The sequence below is a fragment of the Lycium barbarum genome, chromosome 1 (genome assembly GCF_019175385.1).
Source record: "Lycium barbarum isolate Lr01 chromosome 1, ASM1917538v2, whole genome shotgun sequence".
Lineage (NCBI taxonomy): Eukaryota > Viridiplantae > Streptophyta > Magnoliopsida > Solanales > Solanaceae > Lycium > Lycium barbarum.
This window is the reverse complement of record NC_083337.1, coordinates 132,010,129-132,020,332: the sequence shown is the minus strand read 5'-3', so window position 1 is coordinate 132,020,332 and position 10,204 is coordinate 132,010,129. Positions and strand designations below refer to the sequence as shown.

General features: G+C 36.9%; 1 non-coding gene across 1 annotated transcript; it reads right to left on the bottom strand.

Annotated features, from left to right (window-relative positions):
- Positions 1–10,021: 10,021 nt before the first annotated feature.
- LOC132619157 (small nucleolar RNA R71) lies at positions 10,022–10,127 on the bottom strand. The gene has a single exon (XR_009574548.1). It is a non-coding gene; the product is annotated as a small nucleolar RNA R71 (small nucleolar RNA).
- Between the last annotated feature and the right edge of the window lie 77 nt (positions 10,128–10,204).

Below are 10,204 nucleotides of genomic sequence, written 5' to 3'. Positions count from 1 at the left end.
CACTTCTAGTAGTTCCTTGGAATCAGTCATAGTCATGATGGATGCCAAATTTCCTAAATGACATGAGATTCCTTATCTCTTTCGAGGACATTCCCTACAAAATCCGCAGCAGTTCAGGTGTGGTCAGGACCATATCAAAGTTCAAATTGATTGACATCTACAAAACAAAACCCAATGGTAATCCCCTGCCCCCCCCCCCCCCCCTCCCCAAGGCAATGGTTTCATTCATAGGCACATTTAAATGCTTCCAAATAGCACATAATATGACATTCGGTATTTTTTGGGTCATAGACCGTACTTGACATGGGGCAGTCTCCTTATCGGGTTTGGATACGTCTAAAATATCCAAATACCCAGTCTACTTCTTATTTGGATTTGGCTTAGCTCTATCTTAGGCTTATGCAAGAGTGATCTTTTTCAAAATGAGCTTGGACCCGAGCGGACTACTCGGGGTGAACCGTTGTTGGCCATTGGGTGACCGCACACCAACTTAACGTTCAACGTGTTCCAAAGAAAGGATGTTTCGGGTTTTTTCAGTGAAGGCTAGACCGCGATCCCGCATGTCCCCTTTGAAACCATGCTTTTTACCAGGAGTGGCGGAGTTTATGATACAATGCATGCTAATTTAAATTGTTGAAATAACACATAAACAAATACTTGCAAAATAAATCTTATTATAGTGAAACCCTTATGGTTAGAACCTAGATTATCCCCGGTTTTGGTTTAGAAAAATCCGCGCAAGTGTTTGACCCATTTCGTTTCCGGACTAGGACACACCCGGGATTGCTCCCGAGTAGAGTCGCTACCATTCTAGTACTTACGGATTTTATATAGGAAAATATAGGATATATTCTCGTTTTGATATATATATATATATATATATACTAGTTATGTGAGGCCCGTGCTAAGCCCGGGCCCAAACTCAAGATATAAAAGTAGATATTTTAACTAAAGAAATATAATTTGTGTTAGTACAAGTGTACAACAACAACAACCACCACCATATACCCATTGTAGCCCCACAAGTGGGTAGTTATAGGAAAGCAAAATTTTCATTCCACTCCTTTAATATTTTAACTTCCATTTTGATGAAATTATTTACTTCAAATCAAATGTGGAGCCAGAATTTGACATTTATAACTTATGTATCCTAATTTTCTGAAGTTATTTAGTTCTAAATAAATAATCTATACATAGTTAATAAACTTTTAAGACAAATACATAATTTAACTTGTGCAGCAGATAGAGCTGCTCCTCTCTTAATTACGAATTAGGGGTTCGGCCCGGGCCCAAACTCAAGATATAAAAGTAGATATTTTAACTAAAGAAATATAATTTGTGTTAGTACAAGTGTACAACAACAACAACAACCATATACCCATTGTAGTCCCACAAGTGGGTAGTTATATGAAAGAAAAATTTTCATTCTACTCCTTTAATATTTTAACTTCCATTTTGATGAAATTATTTACTTCAAATCAAATGTGGAGCCAAAATTTGACATTTACAACTTATGTATCCTAATTTTCTGAAGTTATTTAGTTCTAAATAAATAATCTATACATAGTTAATGAAATTTTAAGACAAATACATAATTTAACTTGTGCAGCGGATGGAGCTGCTCCTCTCTTAATTAGGGATTAGGGGTTCGAACATGGATATGAAAAAAAATCTTTGGAGGAAGCGCTCCCCCCGAATAGGCGCGATACAGTGTGAATTATCTGGATTAATTGGGCTCAAATGCAAATATCGAGCACCAACCAGAAAACTAAAGAACATGAAAAATGAGGTAGGAGGTTCGATAGCTTTTCAAAAGTAGACCTTAAAAACAAAAAACAAAAAAAAATTAATTGAATAAATAAATAAGATTAGGACCTAAAAGTAATTAATTAAAAAGTTTAAAAAAAAATTGGAAATTATTGTGAGGACTACAAAAGTCCCCAGGTTCGATAGCTTTTAAAAAGTAGATCTTAAAAACAAAAAACAAAAAAATTGACTTAAATAAATAAGATTAGGACCTAAAAGTAATTAATTAAAAAGTTTTAAAAAAATTAGGAAATTATTGTGAGGACTACAAAAGTCCCCAGGTTCGATAGCTTTTAAAACTAGACCTTAAAAACAAAAAATAAAAAAATTGACTTAAATAAATAAGATTAGGACCTAAAAGTAATTAATTAAAAAGTTTTTAAAAAATTAGGAAATTATTGTGAGGACTACAAAAGTCCCCACATTTGCTCTTATATATAATAGTAAAGTAATATATAAGTCCAATAAGTCCAAATCGTAGTCCACATAACCAGATCCATTCAACCTTAAATCAGGCCCAAAGTCAACTTCGGTCCAAGTTATTTAGTCCATAAAACGTCGCAACTTTTAGCCCAAGGGCTGGCCTTCAAAAACGTCATCTTTTATCCATGTAAAGTCCAATTTCCAATTTCAGCTCAAAGGTAAAATCCAGTTTTTTAGCCCAAATTTCATCAGGTCTAATGGGTTCAAAAATGTGTCTAGTTTTTCCAAAGAAAACGCAGCCCAGAAACGTGCCTCTTTCAAATAAGAACGAATGGTTTTGGTCCAATTTTGGCTGACTTCCAGGTCCAATATAGATCATTAGTTTAGCTCAGCAAAAACATTATGTCAAGGTACTAATTCTTGGTTGAAAAGATCATTTAGATTTAAAGCCATCATTTAATTTTTATCCAAAATCGTCTTTCACTTCATGAAATCAGTTGGAAATACTTTTCTGTTACTAGTTTAAAAATCCCATTTATCCCAGTTTTAAGACTATATTTTATCAAATCTTCACCATTTTATATCCCAAAATTGTTTAAAAGCCGAGCAAGAAAAAAGTTTTTTTTTCATAAGCAGAGATTTTGTAAAAGATTTATGCCCATTTAAAATAATTACCTACTTAGCTAAGTGTTAATCCAAATTCTATGTTCATAAGGGTTTCACTAATAGTAGAGGTTTAATTTTACAACCCATACATCAAATGATCAAATAAGAAAGTACAGAAATCTAGTTAATGGGCTTCCCGCACCCATTAACACTATTCTCACCCATAGTTGGGCCTTCACCATTCTCACCCATGGTCGAGCCTTCACAAAAATAATATTGGCTTCCCTTGCAAATACGAATGCCAGACTCAAGCAAAAGTGGGATTGGGCCTCAGACCAATCCTTGTATTTGAGAAGAAATGACCTAGAAATGCAAAAGGAGGTTCCCAAATGAAAAGACAAGTAATTAAAATCATGTATACATACTTAGGCAAACATTTAAACAGACCATTGAATTCAAATAGAATGGGCCCAAAACCAGTATAAAATTTGAACAGCTTCAACCTTTAAACCAAAACAGAGATGGGGATATATCTATGGCATATATAGTCATACACACCCATAGGGATTTTCAAATGGTCAATTATAGGAAAGATTTTACCCCTATATTTCCGATGCTGCACAAGATCCAAGGGGCTTCTTTGAACCCCAGGCATGACGAACACCGGGAAGGGCTTAAGCTTGATCCTTAATGACCACTTAAGCCTCCCTAATAATGCGTTAGATGGGAGTATGTTGTACAATACACACACACACACACACACACACACACACACACACACACATATATATATGCCAAAACTACAACAACAACAACAACAAGCCCAGTATAATCCCACCATGTGGGGTCTGGGGAGGGTCGAGTGTACGCAGACCTAACCCCCACCTTGAAAGGTAGGGCGGTTGTTTCCGAAAGACCCTCGGCTCAAGAGAAGAAAACAAGACAAAAGGTCAGATAGGGCCAAGCATATCGAAAACAATATGAAAACAAGGAATAACAAAAGCGAGAAAGTCATGGTAGAACAGTCTGGAAAGAAAGGAGCCGTAACTACTATAAATAAATAAGATAACCAAAGTACAACGGCCCCACAAATAAAGGCAGCAATCAAATGCAGAAATCAAATGGCAATAAACAAATGAGCATAACTACAACTACTATGGTGGAAGGATAAGCGACCTAGCCTTCTATCCTAATCTGAGTCCTCCACAACCTCCTATATAAGGTCATGTCTTCGGTGAGCTGAAACTATGCCATATCCTGTCTAATCACCTCTCCCTAATACTTATTCGGCCTCCCTTTGCCTCTCCTGAAATCGTCCATAGCCAACCTTGGTTATGCCAAAACTGCCTTGGTTAAATTCCAGGAAAAAAGGTACTTAAACTTGCAATGTAAAACAGTAGACAGAGATCAAGTAATGCATATAAGACTAACATATCACCTTGCTATTTCGTTTTTTAACGGAACCTAAACAGGGGACAAAAATGACCCTTCAATAGGTTGTCACAAGAACAGTGTGGGAAAGGAATACAAATTATGTTACATAAATGTAGGCATGGTTTTTAACAAAGAGAAAGACAATAACCAAACAGTTAGCATGGTGTATAGACACACTGAAGCTACATTCCCTACACTAAAATCACACATATTTAAGGACAAAATCATAAATTCCAACTTTGACACAGGTCATGCCCTTTATAGAATCAACTAAGACCAACCCTTGCATTAATCAAGCTTAATTACAAACAGGATCTGACTATGCCACCCCTATATTACCCTCCAGAGTTTAAACAATAGCATACAATGATCAGCTCAACCATAATCAAAATAAAATAACATCTAGACAACATATCCTAGAGCAGGTTCAACACATAATGATCTTATTTTAAGTTGATTTCCCTACTAACACCCGAGACAACTTCTCATTAGGTCTCCTAGGTCACTTATGATTCAAGATTAATGCAACAGAACAGGTTGTAGCGATATCTAGGGCTATCAGAAAACATCAAGCTTATGACCAAACACACTCTCCATAGATAAGTTAATATGTCTAACTCATCCTTGCTAATCACCCACATCCCCCCCCCCCCCCCCTCCCAAAAAAAAGCAAGATCGAGTCTCCTATTCAATCATGGAGTAAACTAATGGGCATACCCACTCAAAAAAAAAACACATGTCAACCACAAATTAGACAGGCATAGGATAATATAGATGATATTTAAATGTCATTTTTAACAAATATCTGATAAACTAGATCACAACACATGGTGTCCCTATTATGGACAACCCGAACTAACACAAGGACTATACTAACATGACTTGTGTATTTGACTGATCATGAGACCAACAACACACACTGATCAACAAACAATGCACTATATATAATAAAACTTAATCATTCAGCAGATTAAAGCAGAAAACAGCATAACTAAGATAGAACATCTTAACACTACATAAACAATAAACTAAATTATCATAAATAACACATAGCACACGATAAATATAAAGAAATAAAGAGGAATATGAAATTACCCTTTTGAGGCACAGCCTTGAAGAGATTGGACCTGGAATCAACTCCAAATGCTCCAAACCAACTAGAACACCCAAGAAAAATATTTAAAAACTTTAAACTCACTGAAAAAATTTAAAGGTCTCAGGAAGAAGCTAGAACCACAGGTTTTTTCAAGGTTTGCAAGCTAAAAAAAAATTCCAGATTGCCCGATACCTTTTTAATGAGAAAACAAGACCCTATTTATAGAATCCCCTAAACCCTTAAAACCCTAAATAATCTGATGTGGGACAATCCTCCAAGTTAGGATTTTTCCTCACACTCTAGTGTTGAAAGGCAAAGATCGGGTCAAACTATACATCAAGGGTCACGATTCGACTAACAAAGACCCAATTTGAAAAGTTCATCATGATCCAATAGGATCTCAAAATTCAAAATCGCAAACAAACAAGAATCATTAAAGGATTGCAGTGTTAGATCGTTTAAGAAATGCAATAATAATACGAAAAATCAAATAAATAAGATCGTTAGCACCCCGTTTGGTCGATTCGTGGTGGTAACGGGTGAAAGCATTGAATGCTTTGCCTTTTGAGGCCATGCAAGACTGTAGAAAGCAAAAAGGCTTCTACCACTTTGCCAAATATGACTTCGCTGACGATGAAAGAGAAGGAAGCATATGGAGGCGGCTAGGGTTTCGAGGGGGGAGGGGAGAGGCAAAAGAGTGTAGGGGTCATTTGGATGGGGTATAAATAAGAAAGGGGCCTTTCCCCTTCTCTTAACTTATCAACTGGGCCGGGTCTTGCCCTTGTTGGGCTGGACTCGGTCCCTTTCTTAAAGGGAAGTGAGGGCAGCCCAATATGTGTATACACAGATGTATGTATATACTTATATATGTAGATATATTATATATGTACATGTCACTTGTATACTAATGCGCATATATGGGGGACAAAAACAAAAATTAATGGGTAAGTGACAAAATTAAAAAAAATAGAAATGAAAATAAGAAATAATAAAAAAAAATAAAAAAATAAAGGGATTGATTGACTAAATAATTAAATGGGGACTAAATAAATTAAGGACACGACTGATTTCACAAAACACATTGGGTCGACAAGTATGGCTTTAATTGAAATAGAGCAATGCATTTTGTTATTTCCATTATGGCCCTATTTGACTAACTAATTGATTATTTCAATTGTAGCCACAGCTATACATGTGATAAGAAATTTATAAATATATTTATAATTAATAATTTGAATTAATTATAATCAATTTGGGAATTGCCCATATAAAATGGAGTATGCAGAAATGAAATTTTGACGGAAAAATGATTATTTAATTCAATAAATCAACTTCCTTGAATTAAAAGTGGGGTAAGTATTTGCTGATTAATTTTCGGTAATTTTCACAATTTAAAAGATAGCTATTTTGCACTAGTTACTGATTGAAATTAGTAAAAATGCATCATTAATTGTTGTGAAATAATTTCCAAATGATTTATTATAGAAATTATTTTATCAAACAATAAAGGTAAAGTATTATCTGCATAGTTTATAACATCATCTTGATTTTCCCTAAAAAACATATATTCCCCATTTAATATTCAAGTATTCTGAGCAATTAAAATATATTATGGGAGGTCAAACATTAGGTGTCAACAGCAAGTATGGAATGGGTGACTAGATTATTTAATATCATATTTAGGACGGCTAAAATGCCGGAGGAGTGGAGGTGGAGTAATATGGTACCGTTGTACAAGAACAAGGGTGATATTCAGAGTCGCAATAACTGCAAGGGTATAAAGCTTTTAAGCCACACAATGAAAGTTTGGCAGAGGGTGGTCGAATTGTGGATGAGGAAGAGTGTGTCTATCTCTAAGAATCAATTCGGATTCATGTTGGGGCGTTCGACTACAGAAGCCATCCATCTTGTAAGTGATTGTTCGAGAAATGTAGGGACAAGAAGAGGGACTTGCACATGGTTTTTATCGATCTAGAAAAGGCATATGATAAAGTTCCTAGGGAGGTTCTGTAGAGATGCTTGGAGTCTAAAGGTGTACATGTGGCTTATATTATGGTTATCCAGGACATGTACACTGGAGAAAAAACTTGGGTTAGGACAGCGAGAGGTGACTCGGAACAGTTCCCAGTCGACATAGGGTTGCATCAGGGATCATCCCTTAGCCCGTTCCTATTTGCCTTAGTGATGGACAAATTGACACAACATTTTCAAAGGGAGGTGCCGTAGTGTATGTTATTCGCGAATGTCATAGTATTGATTGACGAGACGCGTAGTGGAGTTAATGCTAGGCTGGAAGTGTGGAGAGAGGCCTTGGAGTTAAAATGATTCAAGTTAAGCACTACGAACACAGAGTATCTGGAGTATAAGTTCAGCAATGTGATGTCTGAGACGAAGGTGGAAGTGAAGATTGAGGCACTAGTCATTCCTAAGAGGGACATCATCAAGTATCTTGGGTCCACAATCCAAGGACATGAGAGATTGATAATGACGTAGCACACAGTACTGGGGCTCGGTTGACAAAATAGAGCATCGCCACTGGGGTATTGTGCGATAAAAAAGTGTCGCCAAGGCTTAAAGATAAGTTTTACAGAGTTGAGGTGCGACCAACACTTTTGTATGGGGCAGAGTGCCGGCTAGTCAAGAATGCCCACGTTCAGAAGATGAATGTGGTGGAGATGAGGATGCTTAGATGGATGTGTGGGCATATGATGTGCCGCAGATTTGTGGCACATTCGACGCCTTTTTACAATGAATTTTGGTTGTTTTCAAGTAAGTCTGGTTCTTGTTAATATGTTTTTGTTGTGTTTTAGGAAAACAATGGCCCAAAAGCAAAAACAAAGAACAAAGGAAAAATTGGCCAGAAATGAAAAATCGATGTCCCGTCGATCAGCCGACGGACCGTCCTTCGAAGCGTCGATAAGCTCGATTTTCCAGTGATGGCCTTAGTTGAAGACGATAAAGGACGGAGCCATCGACGAAGCGTCGAACTGATCGAGGGTTCGTCGTTTGTGTCGTCAACCAAGATCTATTAACAAGAAGAGAGAAAGACGAAATACTCGATGGAGCGTCGAACTGGTCGACGGCACCGTCGAATGGATCACATCGCTGAAGACGGAGGAATCGACGGATCGTTGAACGATCGACGGTCCGTCGATCTTGCTATCAGGGGCAATTTTGTCAGTCGCTGCTGTGCGTTTTTGGAGCCTATTTAAAGAACATTTTAGGTTATTTTTGGGAGCGAGTTTTCTATTGTGCACGTGAACAAAGTTCCATTGGTGGGTGAGCATTGATTACTCCACTTTTGGAGCTTAGTGAAGACAATAATATTCCATTTTCCATCATCTTTATCACACTTTGTAAGCTTTATTGTCTCATTTATTGCTTACTACTTTTGAGACAATTATGTGTGAGTAGTTTCTTTAATCAAAGTTGTGGACCCAAATGATGGGTGTTATGTAATGGGTGTCTAACATTGTATATATATATAGTGGGTTGTGATGTGTTTTATTATTTCTCACATTCATTGTTAGTTAGTGGTTGCAAACACTTGCTTATGCACAAACCCTAGTTTATTTGGAAAGATGAACTACAGTGTGATTTGAAATAATATAACAAGGACTTCGGGCGCTAACCCTCGTTTAATGAACTCACTTAGGGATAAGATGAGTTCTACTTGGCATATTTAATCGATCTTAGTTACAACTTTTCTGCATTTGGGAAAATCATGAAAAGAAATATTTTCTAACTATTGGAAAATATTAGGAAGTGCATTAGAGATTAAGTGCACACAAAACCCCGATCCATTAGAAATATATCATATTGATACCCATAGCATAACATCTAATCACCGCAGGGACACAACTTTGGTTTTTCCAATCCAAACAAATTCCAAATACTTAAAAATAGCGAATACAAACCGAATCGCTCCTCTATACTATTCAGAATAAAATTAAAGTTTCTAGAGATTAGTTACATAAATAATTAGTACCTTTTTCTCTCCATATTCCCTGTGGGATTCGACCCCAACCTTGTTTGGGTTACTATATTTGACAACGTCCGCTTTACGCCATTAATAGGTGTAATTTGAGCGTATCAAATTTTGGCTCTATTGCCGGGGAATACGGTTTTGAAATTACTTATTGTTGTGTACTCTTCTTTAAAACTTTTTTTATTCCATCACACCTTATTTGCTATTGTGGTGAACCAGTGGAACATGGCAGAAAGACAGAATCGAAATCAAGGAAACCAAGATGGACTCCAAGTGAACCCACCTACACCAGAAGAGGATGAAGATGAGAATATATTTGCGGAATTCATCAATGAAGCTGATTATGCTTCTGCTGTGGTCCCTCCTAGGACTGGAAATGCTACTATCAAAATTGATAGTTCTATCTATCAACTGTTGAAACTTGAAGGTTATTGCCGAAATTCTTCGGAGGATTGTCCACTCCGACATTTGAAGAACTTCCTGCACGTGTGTGCTCAACAATCCCAAGGTGTTGTTTCTGCTGATGCACTTCGATTACGGGTCTTTAAATATTCCTTGGCTCCAAGCAAGGGAATGGTATGAAAAGCTTCCCAACAATTCTATTCATACCTGGAGCGAGTTAGCCAATTCATTTTTGAAGAAGTGGTTCCCACCAAGCAAAAAGGCTGAACTTCGGGATAAGATCTTTGAGTTCAAACAACTTCCGGGGGAACAATTATATTCGGCATAGGAGCGTTTCAAGTACTATCTAGCTCAATCTCCAACTCACGGGTTTCCAGATACTATTCTCACCGAGAAGTTCTACAAGGGGTTAGATACAATGAATCAAATTGCTGTCAATACTGCAGCTG